Below are 15,572 nucleotides of genomic sequence, written 5' to 3' on the forward strand. Positions count from 1 at the left end.
TAGTACCACACCTGGGGCCACTTGGTGAGAGGTATGGGGTATGCAAGGCCAGATGCTGCTTGTTTGAGAGAGGTTAGGAAGGTCTGAAGAATGAGCCAAGACAGGCCACTTGTATGCAGAAGAGCTTGAGTGGACCCACAAGTCGGGTGGAATAGGGTCTCAGGGAATTACCAGGGTGGGGCTAATGGTGTTAGCAGGGATGATGGACACAAAGATATGGTGCCTACCTGCTGGCTCTGTTGGGGGAGGGCTCAGAAAAGGGACAATAGCCTCTGCCAGTACTTCTGTGTGGGAGGAAGCTGCCCCTCCAGCTCTCACCCTGATACCAGACACTTCAGTTCTCTCCTATATGTGCCTGGTGCCCTTTGAGCTTCTGCCCCAATCCTGGGGCTCGGAGAAAGTAAGTCCAAGTAAGTTTGTGCATAGGCCCTGTAAGAAAAATGCCTGGAATTTCAGAAGCCCTCCATCTCCCTCAGCTTCAATCCCGGATAGTTTTTACAGCCAGAAGTCATGGGGACTTCTCTTCCTGGCACTGGAGTCCTGGACTGGGCGGGGTGGGGGGGGCATGGCACGTCTGGTGTAGGACTGGGACCCCTCACTCCTCTGTGGGAAATCTCTTCAGCCTAGATATGCCTCTTGATTTTCAACCACCACATGTAGGTGTGGGACCAGCCCCTTCCACATCTTTGTCCCTCCTAACAGCCTGGATGTGGCTTCTTCTTTGTATCCTTAGTTGTAAGACTTCTGCTGAGTTAGAATTCAGGCAGTTCTGAATGTTGGTTGTTACGTAGTTTAACTGTAATTTTGACTAGGTTATGGGAGGATTCATGTATTACATTTACCTACACTGCCATCTTCTAGCAAATCTTCAAATGCATATTCACACAACATAATAGTTGTTTCAGGGTATTTGGTTATTTTGCTTGTTGGCTTTTGAACATTCTTTCTTCTTAAACACTGAACTTCTTCTGCTTTTGGTGTTGCTGATCTAAAGTAGTATTTCCAGATTTGTGCTCCGGGGATGCTCTGGGCTCTCCTGTAGCTTGTGTCCAGTGGGCTTTTCATTAGCTACTTGTCCATGGTCGATCCCGCCTCACGAAGCGACACTGCCTGTGTGACTTCCTTCCCTTGCCGAATCAGTGGTTCAGCTTCCTAATCAGAGAGCCCGTTTGGCTAGTTTTTATTGACCTCTGCATGTCTTTCCTCCCTCTCTTTTGTATCTTTCCCAACAGACTCTTTAAGTCCACCATGGTGCAGGGGGATGGCTCCATCCTGGCATTCTGGCAAGCAGAGTTTGTCCCCACATAGGTTCTGTGATTGTCTCAGAACACGAGCTTGTGAGGAGATGCTGTAGGTCCATTGCCTACTCACTACTGTACCCCAGCACCTAGACCAGTGCCTGGCATATAGTATGCCACTGAATGAATGAATGAATGAATGAATGAAGAACTAGTGATTTGTCATTAAACTTTATCTGCTATGAAGATTGGTTATAATTTATTTATGTAAATAATTATTTAACTGTATTATACAAGCACAACATGTCCTTATAAAATAAGAATTAAAAAATGCAGTTAAGACTAACATATTTGTAATGCTTTCATCCATAAATAACCTCTGTGACATTTTAATGTGCATTCAAGACTTTCTTCATTGTATATCTATACTTACACATATTTTTTTTTTAAAGATTTTATTTATTTATCTTTAGAGGGGAAGGGAAGGAGAGAGGGAGAGAAACATCAATGTACGGTTGCCTTTCGTGCGTCCCCTGCTGGGAACTGGCCTGCAGGGAACTGGCCTGCAACCCACGCATGTGCCCTGACTGGGAATCGAACCGCAATCCTCTGGTTCCCAAGCCTGTGCTCAATCCACTGAGCTACACCAGCCAGGGCTTTACACATATTTTTTAATGGGACCCTACTATACAGTTTTTTTTTTCTAGCCTGCCTTTTATTCATTTAACACATGGTGAAAATATTTTAATGTCAAAAATCTACATCTACATCATTTTTTAGAAGATATAGTTTTGAAATAATTTTTTAAAGATTTTATTTATTTATTTTTAGAGAGAGGGGAAAGGAGGGAGAAAGAAGGGGAGGAAACTATTGATGTGTGAGAGAAACACCCAGTGGCTGCCTCACACACAACTGGGGACCTGGCCTACAACCTGGGTAGTTGCCCTGACTGGGAATTGAACTAGCGACCTTTTAGTTCGCAGGCTGGCACTCAATCCACTGAGCCACACCAACCACAGCTCTACATCATTTTTTTATTGGCTATCTAATAACTCATTGCATGAAGGTACTACAGTCTGTTTAACTAATCTTCTTTCTGGACAGTTACAACAGTATCTATATTGGTCTCAAATTGATGTAAAGGAGTTGGCAGATTTAAACAGGAAGAGTCTGGGCCAGAACAGCTCTTTTTAGTTCTTCAAAGATTAGGGATGACATGTGTTTCACGTCTTTCTGAAAAACAGGACTTGGATTAGTAGATGACCATGAAATGGAGGTAAATTTCAAGCTCATAGAAATAATTTCGACTTTGTAATATTTCATAAGAGTAGACAAGGGTGTCTTCTTGGAGCAGAGAACTCTTTCTGGAAGATTTCCAGGGGAGGCTGGCTGTGCTGGTTTCTGAAAGAATTTCTGCCTTGAAGGCAGTCTGGAGTCCGGGTCCTGCAGTTCTGTGACTTCCACACTGAGCTCTGCAGAAGTCGGGAGTGGCCCGATCCTGCTGGTTTTGCAGGGCTCCTGCTGTGGCTCCAAGCCCCCTCCAGTCTCTCAGCTGAGGCAGGAAACGTAAATCTCCAGTATTTACCCTGCGTGTCACCTGGTGTGGAACCAAGAGCGAGGCAGTGAGAAAAGAAAACCGAGGTTAAGTGTTTAGAAGAGGTTTTCTTTGCGGGGCGGGGGGGGGCGGTGAGGCGGGGTGGGGGGCTCTTTTATCTGCCACTTGCCTCACTTTCATTTTTTACTCTTTATTTTTTTCTTTAATTTCTTTTCATCTTTGACTTCACTTTTTATTTTAAATGAAGCCACAGGATTGGTGGGTTTGGCTGTGACCTAAGGGTGTGGGGCATGGACCCAAGCAGCACCTGCTGGGGGACAGAGGTGAGGGGTGAGGGGGGGTGAGGGACAGGGAGCAGTGAAGCCCTGAGTCCTCTTCGTTGCCCCGCCCTTGCCCACTGGACCTGGTGTGATCCCCTCACTCCCCCGTGTGCCTGCCGCGTTCCCTGTTAGAAGGGTCCTGATTGCAAAGGCCCTTCTCCGCCTCTTGGAATCATGCCCCGCCCTGTTTCAGATAAGTAGACCTCCAAATACAAGACGTTTCTTGTCCCCATTTCATGTGCCCATGACCTCCTAGCAGACCTCTCACTAGGAAAGCACAGTGGGATGAGGAGAGTAACTCCCCACGGTGTTGGCTGCTTGCGATGAGTCTGGCCAGGTGTTAGAGAGCCACTTAGGAGGCCTGCGCTGTCCTGGACGCCAGCCACATGGGGCCACTGAGCCCCAAAACACAACTGGTTGGGATTGAGATGCATGTAAGCATAGAGGACACACCAGATTTCAGATACCCAGTATGAAAAAAGGAATGTAAAACACCTCATAAATAAATCCCTACATATTTTTAAATATATTTTATTGATTATGCCATTACAGTTGCCCTATATCCCCCTTCATTCCCCTCCACCCTGCACACCCCTCCCCCACACTCCCCCCCTTTAGTTCATGTCCATGTGTCATAAGTTCTTTAGCTTCTACATTCCCCATACTCTTCTTGCCCTTCCTCTATTTTCTACCTACCCTCTATGCTACTTATTTTCTGTACCTTCTCCCTGCTTCTCCTCCTCCCACTCCCCTGTTGCTAAACCTCCTTGTGGTCTCCATTTCTGTGGTTCTGCTCCTGATCTAGCTGTCCTCTTAGTTTGCTTTTGTTTTAGGTGTGGCTGTTAATAACTGTGAGTTTGATGTCCTTTCACTGTTCATCTTTTTTATCTTTTTCTTAGATAAGTCCCTTTAACATTTCATATAATAAGGGCTTGGTGATGATGAACTCCTTGAACTTGACCTTATCTGAGAAGTGCTTTATCTGCCCTTCCATTGTAAATGAAAGCTTTGCTGGATAGAGCAATCTTGGATGTAGGTCTTTGGATTTCATGACTTGGATTACTTCTTTCCAGCCCCTTCTTGCCTGTAAGGTCTCTTTTGAGAAATCTGCTGACAGTCTGATGGGAAGTCCTTTGTAGATGACTGTCCCCTTATCTCTTGCTGCTTCTAGAATTCTCTTCTTCATTTTAATCTTGGCTAATGTAATTATGCTGTGCCTTGGTGTGTTTCTTCTTGGGTCCACCTTCTTTGGGACTCTCTGAGGTTTCTGGATTTCCTGGAAATCTATTGCCTTTGCCAGATTGGGGAAGTTCTCCTTCATTATTTGTTCAAATAAGTTTTCCACTGGTGGCTGTTCCTTTCCCCCTTCTGGTACCCCTATAATTTGGATGTTGGACACTTAAAGATGTCCTGGAGGTTCCTAAGTCTCGCGTCATTTTTTTGAATTTTTATGTCTTCATTCTTTTCTGTTTGGTCATTTTTTTCTTCCTTCCAGTCCACTCCATTGATTTTAGTCCCAGTTTTGTTTCCATCACTATTGGTTCCCTGTGCATTTTTCTTCATTTCACTTAGTGTAGCCTTCATTTTTTTAAATCTAATTTGCAACTAAAATCAACCAGTTCTGTGAGCATCCTGATCGCCAGTGTTTTGAACTGTGCATCTGATAGGTTGGCTATCTCTTGGTCGCTTAGAAGTATTGCTCTGGGGCTTTGAGCTGTTCTTGAGCCATAATGTTTTGGTCTGTTCATGTCTGTTATGTATGAGGGGTGGAGCCTTAGGTGTTTACCAGGGTGGGTCAACCCAGTTGCTGGGTTGTGACTGGGGGCAGGGTCAGAGAGGGAGCAATGGCATTTGTTTTGTTCTCTCTTGAATTTCAGTCCCCTCTGCCACTTTCCATAAGCAAATTGGGCCCTTCTGGTGCTGGTTCCAGGGTGGGTGGGCTTGTGCACATTCTAGGACTCTCTGGGTCTCTCCAACTAACTCTCCTGTGAGGCTGGAAGCCTCTCCCGGCACCTCAACCCCTGAAAGTTTTTCCAATCAGTGCTTTTAGGCTTTAATTCCCATCGCTGGGGACCTGGTTATGTGGTCTCACTGCTTATTTTTTTGCCTGGTTTATTTGCGTGTGAATGTGTGACTGCGGTCAGCCAGCCGCCTTGCACCCTCACTGGGTCTGCCTGTTACCACCACAGGCCTGGGATCTGCCAACCGCTGCCTGTGCGCCTGGGTTGGTCCAGCAGCCACCACTTTTTCCTGCCTTGACCCCTTTCCACCGGCCGCCGACTCTGCCCCTCTTACCGGTCTAATTGAATAGTTTGTTATTGTCAGACTTTGGTATAGTTCAATTTCTGTCTGTTTTGGTTGTGTATTTGTTTCTTAATCTTTGTTTTGTCCTTAAACTTGGTTGTGCGAGGAGGTACATACAGTGTTTCCACCTACGCTTCCATCTTGGCCAGAAGTCTAAATCCCTATATTAATTACACATTGAAATGATATTGTGAATGACTGACTTAAATACAAATGTATTCTCAACATTCATTTTATCAGTGTTTTTTGACTTTTTAAATGTAGCTACCAGCATTGCTTCTTGGCCTTTTGGTGAAGATCAAGTGTAGTATCTGTTCCCATCAGTTCAAATGTAGTTACCAGCAAATGTGAAAGCACGTATGTGTGTATCTCAACATTTCTGTTGAACAGCAAGGTTCTTCTAGAACCTCGTTCCTTAAAGTGTGGTCCCTGCACCAGCAGCATCACGATTTCCTAAGAGCTCACCCCAGACCTAAAGATTGGAATCTGCCTTTGAATCAGATCCGGTGAGAGTTCAAGTTTGAGAAGCCCCTTAGAGGGTTTCCTGTGGCTTTAGTGGATCAGGTGTTGCCGGGGCTGTATTCACTCAGCATGGCCCACGCGGCCGTGTGGTGGACTGTGCGCAGAAGGCTTTCATGCGGTACCTGCCATGCTGCATCATTTTTTCTCTCCCAGCATGGGCCGCTGGGGTTGGCTAGATTGCCACAGGGAGGCTGTTGTCTGATATAGTTAACACACAAGCTGGGAGGGGGCCAGAGAAGCAGCTGTGTCTCAGCTGAAGAGGGAAGTGTCGGAAAAAAAGACAAAGTCCTTGTTTGGCCATGGGTTAATGGTTAACTTACCGCAGAGGAAGAATCAGTTGAGACCATGGACTTTAGTTTCTGGCTCTTTTTCTACAAACTTCTGTGGCCTTGGTTTAATTATCTCCTCCCATCTAGGAGATCATGGGGCCCTTTGATACCCCAAGACTTGTGGACTAGGGGACTGAGCCAAGAGGGGCAAGTCGAGCTTTTCCCTGGTTCCTGCCCCTCCTCTGGGTGAGTCAGCTTCATGGAACCACAGTAAGCTCTGCCACCTATAAATTATGGGTTGGTGCTTTGAAAATAGTCATGGATACATGATGCAAGTAGAATTTGTAACAGCTTTAGTGAATGTTTTAGCCATTCACCAAAGCACGATACACTGGATGGCTTGTAAACATGAAATTTTCTCACAGTCCTGGAGGCTGGAGGTCGGAGAGCAGGGCACTAGCAAGGTTGAGTTCTGGGTTCTGGTCAAGGCCTTCTTGCAGACCAGCTCCTTCTCTTTGTATCTGCACATGGCAGAGAACAGAGAGGGGAAGCAAGTTCTCTCTTTACTCCATTAGGGCACCGATCTCACTCATAAGGATGCCACCCTCATGGCCTCATGTAGTCGTATTACCTCCGAAAGGCCACATTGAGCCCTGACTGGTGTGGCTCAGTGGGTTGGGTGTTATCCCACAAACAGAAAGGTCGCTGGTTCAATTCCCAGTCAGGGTGCATGCCTGGGTTGCAGGCCAGGTCCCCGTTTGGGAGCATGTGAGAGGCAACTGATCAATGTTTCTCTCACACATTGATGTTTCTTTTCCTCCCTCTCTAAAAAACAAATAAATAAAGTCTTCGAAAAAAAGAGAGAGAGACCACACTGAGGGGAGGATTTCCACATGTGAACTTCGGGGGAATACAAATATTCAGTTCGTCACACTGAGACATAATCCGTGTGGCCTGAGAGTCACCATTTGGAGTATACAGTTTGAGTAGAGTTTTCATTGGAACTAAGTAGAAAAGTAGTAACACTTTCCTCTGCATTACATGTAGTCTTACTGAATCGTGGATGTTTAACTGGTTTTGACCTACAGTGCAGTTCAGCTTTACCTTTAAAATGCTGTTTGTCACAATCCTTTCAGAACAGGAAAGTATCTTCCCAGAAAAATTTTCAGTTAGTGTGATGTCACGGCAGAGTTTGTGTCTCTCTGTGCAGTAAACCGCAGCAGAGGGGATGCTGCACGGATCTTGACTGGATAATCCTATTTGTCCCCAAATGACAGTTTCCATAATGATACTTTGTTTTACACTTGGAAAATAGGTATTTTTCATTCAATAAACAAATCTAATTATTTTCTTGATAAAGATCTTTTCCAATATTTGGAAAAAAGAATTAGTAGACCTGAGGAAGAAGGAAGAAACATGGATAGTTGGCTGTGAAAAGAAATATGATTTTCCTGAAGAAAATAAATACACATGTAAAAAAGAAGCAGAGAGCTAGTGGAGGAGTGAGTAGCAAGCACCAAGCAGAGAGCTAACCCAGGCTTGTTCATGCCCAGGGAGGCTGCAATGAATGTGAATATTTGCACTATATCTCCTACTCATTTCTTTATAATATAATTTAGAAATACATGTTTGAAGGATACAAATTCCCATTTCATTTATACTTATCTGTGTATGATGCCTTGTTCTGCCCTTCACTTGTTTCCTGACAGGACCTTTTTGGGGTCTCTCTCTCTCTCACACACACACATACAAGCCATTGGGCAGAAAGAAAACAGGAAACACAGAGTTAGGAATATTGAGCCTCTTGTGAGTCCAGGTGGATCGAGTCTGTGCACGTGCCCCAGCTCCCTCATGGCTTGTGAGGCCAGCAGTGCTGGGGGGAACCAGCTGCCCGCCCCTGGACATCCTGTCTCTCTCTGTCTGGTAGTCGGTGTTTTTCCTTCCTCTGCCCCATCCATCGCACGAACCTTTTTTACCCCTTAGTATTGAAGTAGCCAAAATGTCTCTTACGTTTTTTCCTGCAAAATAAAAGACACATTTTTCATTTTTACCAGTAACTTTATTGATTTGGATATTTTGAGTATGTTGGCTCTCTCCTGCTATTGGCTTCTAGTGGGTAGAGGCCAGAGGTGCTGCTAAACATCTTCCAATGAGTAAGACAGCATCACAGAAAAGAACTATTTGGCCAAAATGTTAATAGTACCAAGAAACTTCGCAAACCACTTTTGACACATTTGATCAGTCACAGCACCTTCTCTATACTCTGCACAAATCTTTTTTTTTTAGTTTCAGTTGCATTTTTACCTTTCTTGAAATAATAAACCAAATATGCTGAAAATGTTGCACATCTTCTTCCATCTTTAATATTAAAATGGCTATACAAAAATTCACTAATTTTGATAAGTTAAAAAAATTCTTTATTTTTAGAGAGGAGGAAAAGGGGAGGAGAAAGGGAGGGAGAGAAGCATCAATGTGTGGTTGCCTCTCATCTGCCCCATGCTGCGGACCTGGCCTACAACCCAGGCAAGTGCCCTGACTGGGAATCGAACTGGTGAACCTTTGGTTCATAGGCCTGTGCTCAATCCACTGAGCCACACCAGCCCGGGCTGATAAGTTTTTTAAAATGCACACTGATAGGACAGCTGTCACACACAATCTAACAAAATTGTTTCAAATGAAATTAAAGACAACTAAGTGCTACTGCAGCCATCATAAGGAAAAAAACTAAATGAACTTTTTGGCCAACCCAATACTTAGTAAGTTTGGGCGTGTTCACAGCCTGGGTGTTCCCAGCCTGGGTGCTCGCACCTGATGCAGGTGCTGGAGCAGATGTGCCACAAAGGTATTCGGAAAGTGAACTGAATGAACTTTTGGACCTGAGCATGCAGGGGGTGGGGGTGGCGGGCCTTTAAAAGTAGATGTCAAGTAGAAAGACAGTCTTCATGAGACTGGGGGGAAAGAACACCCCCTGGACACGGTGAGCCCGGGTGGGGAGAGCTTGGGAGCGGTGGGTCACCGGCCAGCCTCGCTTTATTTTCTCCTCCCCGTCCAGAGCTCCATTCTTTCTCACCCCTCCTTCTTCTCCCCTCCAGAGAACTGCTCTGAATGAAAGGTTGCTGCTTTTTAACTTCACGCAGAGCAGGCTTTGAAGCGACTATTTATCGAAGAGGAAGACACCTGTAGAGGGAAGTTGGGTTGTCGCCTAGGGCGCCCTGGAAGATTTTTAGGCCTCGCCTTTCACAAATACTGAAGATGAAGTTGTTTTCTCTTTTATTTCCTATGAATCCCTTCAACGAAACCCCTTACTACCTGATGTTTATCAGTCTGAGTAAAGAGATTAGCTTTGTGGCTTTTGTGAATCTTCCCCTGAGAACCCTCAGAGCTCCATTTGCCCTGAGTCACTGAGGGTGCCCAGTGAAGAACTGCGGGGAAGGCTTGACCAAGACAAGCTTCCATTCATGCCCAAGACGGCACACCCTGCTGTGTCTTTAGCCTTAATGGCTTTCTGCCCGGCATCTAAATAGGTGGCTTTCCCCCTATTCTTGAAAAGAATACACATTTTCAATCCAAAAATTCTTTTATGGTGTAATCCAAGAATAGCTGTCATTCGGTAGTCCAATGGAAATGGCTTTAGCGAAAAGGAAAGTAATCGAAAGATTACATTAGATCTAAGTATCTGTTTTACTTTCTCTCAGGTGGGCGTGCGTTTGTCGTTTCACCTTTGCGGGGCCCTGGGTTCTCTCTGGAGACCAGGGGAGGCTGCTGTCTACTCTCACCTCTGTGAATGTTCACCCGTGGGACCCCACAGGGCCGGGCTACACTTCTAGGTTCTTTAATATGCCTGGAGGTTGTTGTTTCAATTATTAATGGGAAGAAATTATGATTTGAAGGACAGGCTAGGTGTGGAAGGTCCAGAATTCAGTTTCTTTTTTGTTTTTTAGGTTTAGTCAGGTTGGTGTTTCTCTTTAACTGGTAGTAAATTTTCATTTTAGTATTTGTAGCTGCTATTGAGTAGTGACCTGCTAGAATTTAGTGTTCGCAGTTGTGATGATTCCAAGGATTCCTTTTCGGGTCCTCGGTCTCTTTCAATAGCAAAGATGTAGTATTTTCGCCGTTGCCACTGCCTCTGGCCACCATTCATATGTGAGTGCATGCGTGTATTTCTTAATCATCTAAAAATATTCTTCTGCCAGATTTTCTGATCCCAAGATTGCCAACTCTTTTCCCTGTTTGTGCCTTCACAGCTTCTTGCCTCACTCCTCCACAACTTCCAGCTCCATAACTAGAGTGACTTTCCTTTTTTCCCCCAGCCCTCAACAAGCCTAACTTTGGGGTCCAACGCCCAAGAGTTGAGCCCCAGCCTCCACACTTCCTAGTTGTGGCCTGCACAAGTTACCTTCCTCTTGCAGCCTCAGTTTCTTCCTGACACACACACCGAGGCAGCCTGCAGATCTGTCTGAAGTTGGTCCACTGTTGTAGACTGCTCTGCCTGGTTCTAGGAATTGTATCTCTACCCCTTGTGGCTAAGGGTGAGAGACGACCTTTGGAATGCCAGCCGCAGGAGACAAAGCCTGTCTCTGGTAGCAAACACTGCTTCAGTTCCTCTCCCTGCCCCCAGAGCTTGGTCGGAAGTCAATGACGGGTAAGACCCCTCACAGCGGGGGGCAACCTAAGCCAGACTCAATCACCTGGGAGGCCTTCATGGAAGGACTTGGGGGGTGGGCTGCAACAAAGAGCAATGGACTCTCGCCCCCCTGGCTTTGTCAAAGCCTGAGTCCCATGTCCTCTGGGAGAAGTACTTCCTGGCTCTAATCCTATTAAGCCTGAATACCTGTTGGGGAGAGGTGCAGTTCCTTGTCTTGCTAGAGCATGTCCTGGGGGAAAATCTGGCATTACAAAGACTTCCTGATAAACCTGTGAAATCTGCTCTGCTAAGAGTGCTTTCATTCATATGATAAGCGTCCGAGAGGAAATGAGTATGTCTCCCAAAGTTTCTGCAACTCCCTTCCTGACACTGACTCAGACTCTGAAGCCCTCAGATTTCTTTGTAATGTTATCTACTGTTTGATCCTTGCCGCCCTGTATTTCTGTATATTACAACCCAATAAAAGGCTATGGAAGAGGGCGCTCAGGGCCTTTTTCTCCTCAGAGAAACTGGCCACTGCTGGCCTCTGTCCCCCTGAGAAACTGGCCACAGCCCACTCCTCCTCCCCAAACAGATCTCATCATGTCTCAGCCATATTTACTCATTCACGTGTGTCCGTGGCACCAGGGGGACTCGAGGAGAAGTTGCCCCCACAGTCCACGGGCACGGATGTGTTTTATTTGCCCAGCACAATGTGTTAAGGACATTCAACATTGAGAAAAAAATATATATATAATGTATGTGTGTATAGGTTAAAGGGGTGGGAAAATGTTCTCTTCTCCCCTTCTAAGGTTTTTTTGGGGGGGTGGTGAGGGCAGGGCTCATAAATAAATTGATATAAGTCAGATTAATACAAGAAAAACAAATTTAATTTCGTATGAACAGGACCCCCAAAGAGATGGTACTCAAGGGCAGTCGGGCGATTGAAACTTATATGCCATCCCGAGCTGAGGAAGGAAGGACACCAGGGTCTGAGTCTTCAAAGTGCGGAGAGTGAGTCATGGCACAGTGAGAGCAGATCTTCGGTAACTGGAGGTTTGCCCGGCCCTGCAGGTAAGTTGTTCAGATAATCAGCTATCCTTGGTAACAGATCTCCTTTTGCCCAGCCCTTCTAAATCCTTTTAGGCAACTAAGGGAGAGAGAAAAGTTTTTCTTGAGTCTGCCGAGTCTTGGTTGCCTTCAGCTCAGAATAATCCACACGCCACAGCAGCACATTTTGGTGCAGCTCACTTGGCTCCCCATTAATATGTATATGTAGTAGCCTCGCTGAAAAATTCCCACCTCTGGCCGCTCCAACTCTCCCGCAAGGCCGCAACTGGGCCCCGCTGAGCAGGGGCTGTCCCCTGTAGGCGACATGCTCTTTCTCACCATCCCTGCCCACATCACTATTTTAACTTCCAGGTATTGCCTTCTCTGAACTCCTCTGGTGGCTCCTGGAGCCCAGCTGTTGCCCACGCCCTCTGCGCTGCACGTCTGAGTTCCTGAGCACAGATGGAAGGCCTTGGGGACTAACCTGAGCAGCGCTGTGTTAGTTGCGGGCCTTTCTCCCCAACTTGGCGCGGGACTGCCCTTCCTCACTTCTTTACCAGAGGAAGCACCCCTTCGTCTGAGGCCCAGCATAAAGGGTGCGGATCACTTTCCCGGGGACTTGACCTGCTCTCCCTCAGCACCCAGACGAAGCCCCTTCTTTGCTCAGTGCCCTGTGCCTCTCTGTCGTGCCCTGATCTCAGTCACCTACACGTGTGCCCTTCCCGCCCTACGTCTGGTTCTCCGAGGGGGGGGCTCATCTAACTCATCACAGCTCCCAGCCCCTTTCTTCTTCGCTAGACTGCTGTCCCTGAGCACACTGTCTGGCACCAAACAAAGGGCCGGGTAGATGTTTGTTGGAATGAATTGAATTCCTTGGGGAAATTCAATTTTCTATTTTTATCCTGGCCAAGAAACGAATGCATGAAGAAAAGTACTTGTTGAAGGTCGCAGAGCCCCAGGAGAGGAGGAGCTGGTTAAATCTGACTTTCTCACTCGTTGCTTTCACAATGTCTGGCACACCCTCAGACTCCAATAAACAGTGCATAAAGAAAAGAATGAATGAGGTATTCACGGCAAAGGCTGGGATCCAAGTCTTTTTGTCTTCCCCTCTCTAAACAAGGATGATATACATTAAACCAAATTGAATTTCTGCATTGGATGTGAATTGGCATTCTCAAGAACCTCCTCACTGTTCTCTGTGCAACTAATTAAGATACTGCATTCAGTGCCCAAAGGAAGGTTGTCCCTCCCATCCCTGGTCACATGAATGTCTCACAGAATTCAGATATCGCGTTTTTCTCCATTTGGCCCATCCTGCACAGAGTGGTGGAAGGAAGGGAGAATATCTCTAATAATTGAATCCGTAGGTTACTATGTCTTTCTCAGGCAGTTTGATACAGAGCATCAGCTCTCTGTTTTACTTCTTAGACCTTTGTTCAGAGAAATCTTCACATCCATCGTCTCTAATTCCTAGCTCTCCAATAATGAAAGCAGCTTTTCATTCGAATGCTGTTCAAAGAGAAGAGATTTACACCCTGGCAAGTGGCAGGTACCAAAAGATCATTTTCACATGCATTGCTGCATTTCTACCTTATAGTTGGATGGTAGATACATCTGAAAGAGAAACATTAAAGTTTAAGTGTTAGGAAAAAAAAGACTTCTCATTGTAAAATTCCCTTAACATACTCCTACTTTTTTTCTTGTTGTTATATTGGTTTGGCCAAAAAGTTCATTTGGTTTTTCCTGTAAGAAGGCTCCAGTGGCACTCAGTTGTCTTTCACTTCATTGGAAACGATTTTGTTAGGTTGTATTGTGACAGCTGTCATATTAGCACGCATTTAAAAAACTTATCAACATTGGTGAATTGTATTGATATTTTAATATTGAAGATGGAAGAAAATACACAACATTTTTGGCATATTGTGCTTTATTATTTCAAGAAAGGTAAAAATGCAAATGAAATGTAAGAAAAAACCAATTTATGCAGTTGTATGGAGAAGGTGTTGTGACTGATCAGACATGTCAAAAATGGTGTGAAGTTTTGTGCTGGAGATTTCTTGCTGGATGGTGCTCCATGGTTGTGTAGACCGGTTGGAGTTGATCGTGCTCAAATCGAGACATTAATTGAGAACGATCAACATTATGTCACACGGGAGCTAGCCAACATACTCAAAATATCCAAATCAATAGTTATTGGTGAAATTGAAAAATGTGTCTGTATTTTACAGACAAAAGCCATACAGACTTTTTGGTCAACCCAATATATCGGGGGTGATAGTTTCTAAAGTCCTGGATACAGGGGAACTTCTTGTTTAGTGTATTGAGTATGGCAGGTTGGCCCTGTCCAAGGAAGTATGTTAGATGTCTTTAGGATCTAGAGATTTGGGTTTGGTTCAGAAAGATTTGTGCTTCCTCTTATGAATTGAATTGAGCCCTTTATCAAATTCAAATGTTGAAGTCCAAACCCTGAGTATCTTGGAATGTGGCCTTATCTGAAATCAGAGTCAGTGCAGATGGAATTAGTTAAGATAGGCTCCAAAGTCAATAGGACTCGAGTAAGGTGGGCCCTGGAGGGGGTGGGCTCCTATCTAATATGACTACTTCCCTTTAAAAAGGGGAAATTTGGAGAGAGACATGCACATTGTGAGAATGTCCCATGAACATGAAGACAGAGATCAAGGAATGTGTCTCTTCGCCAAAGGAATGCCACAGGTTTCCAGTAAACAACCAGAAGCTTGGCAAGAGGCTCGAAACTAATTTTTTCTAATGGCCAACAAAAGAAACAAACCCTGACAATACCTTGACCTTGGACTTCTATTCTCTAGAACTGGGAAACAATACACTTCTGTTGTTTAAGCAACCAAATTTGTGGCACTTCATTTTGGTAGCAAAATGACTTCCTTTTTTATCTACTTCTCTCCCCAGAAGACTGGCCTGGCAGGGAGATTCACAAGGGAGAGAAGATTCTAGCTTCCCTGTTCCCGGTGTTGCTTTGGCTTCCTTTGCCTGCAGTGGGGCGCAGTGGTTAAGGGTGTGGGAACTTGAGCTGAACTTGAATCTTGGCATCACCTAGTTACTTATCCTCCCTATGTATAAATAAAGGATACAAATAGCACCACTTCAAAAGGGTTGATGTGTGGTTTAAATGAGATTATCATATAGCATTTAGCACATAGGAAGGGCATAATATATCAATTAGCTGCTATTATAACTCAACTATTTGTGTTTGTCAGTGGAATCTCTCCCCACGTTTCTCCCCAGCCAGCCTCTTTGGTCCTGGGCCCTTCCTCTCAGCCCTCTGTGTGTATGTTTTCATGTCACCCATCTGCTGAGGTGAGCTGCGAAAACAGGTGAGATAGTTTATCTAGGACGATGGCTCTTATTTTCAGAAGTAAAACTGTTTTCATAACATGATTACCTAGAAGAAAACCAATGAAATCTATAAAAAAGCTGTTAAAATTAGTAAGTTCAGCAAGGTTGCAGGATATAAGATCAGTGGACAATTGTACGGTGGCTCTTAAGATCTGGCTGTGGAATTGGCAGCCTCTGCGTCAGTGTCACTGGGGACTTGTTAGAAATGCCGACACTTGGGCTTCACCCCAGACCCACTGAAGGGGAGGTGCTAGGCTGGGGCCAGCGATTGTTCCTCGTGGGCTCGCTCAAGGTTGAGAGCCATGGATACAGGGTGAC

General features: G+C 45.3%; 1 long non-coding RNA gene and 1 other non-coding gene across 2 annotated transcripts; both read left to right on the forward strand.

Moving 5' to 3' along the window:
• The first annotated feature begins 5,689 nt into the window (after nt 1–5,689).
• On the forward strand, nt 5,690–5,874 carry LOC119064391 (U2 spliceosomal RNA). The gene has a single exon (XR_005085390.2). It is a non-coding gene; the product is annotated as a U2 spliceosomal RNA (small nuclear RNA).
• Nucleotides 5,875–6,340: 466 nt separating this feature from the next.
• On the forward strand, nt 6,341–12,987 carry LOC128627026 (uncharacterized). The gene is made up of 3 exons (XR_008391109.1): nt 6,341–6,454; nt 11,739–11,906; nt 12,255–12,987. It is a non-coding gene; the product is annotated as an uncharacterized LOC128627026 (long non-coding RNA).
• Nucleotides 12,988–15,572: the final 2,585 nt, after the last annotated feature.

This window comes from Artibeus jamaicensis, unplaced genomic scaffold, assembly GCF_021234435.1.
Source record: "Artibeus jamaicensis isolate MK-2021 breed Jamaican fruit bat unplaced genomic scaffold, CSHL_Jam_final contig_1015, whole genome shotgun sequence".
Classification (NCBI taxonomy): Eukaryota; Metazoa; Chordata; class Mammalia; order Chiroptera; family Phyllostomidae; genus Artibeus; species Artibeus jamaicensis.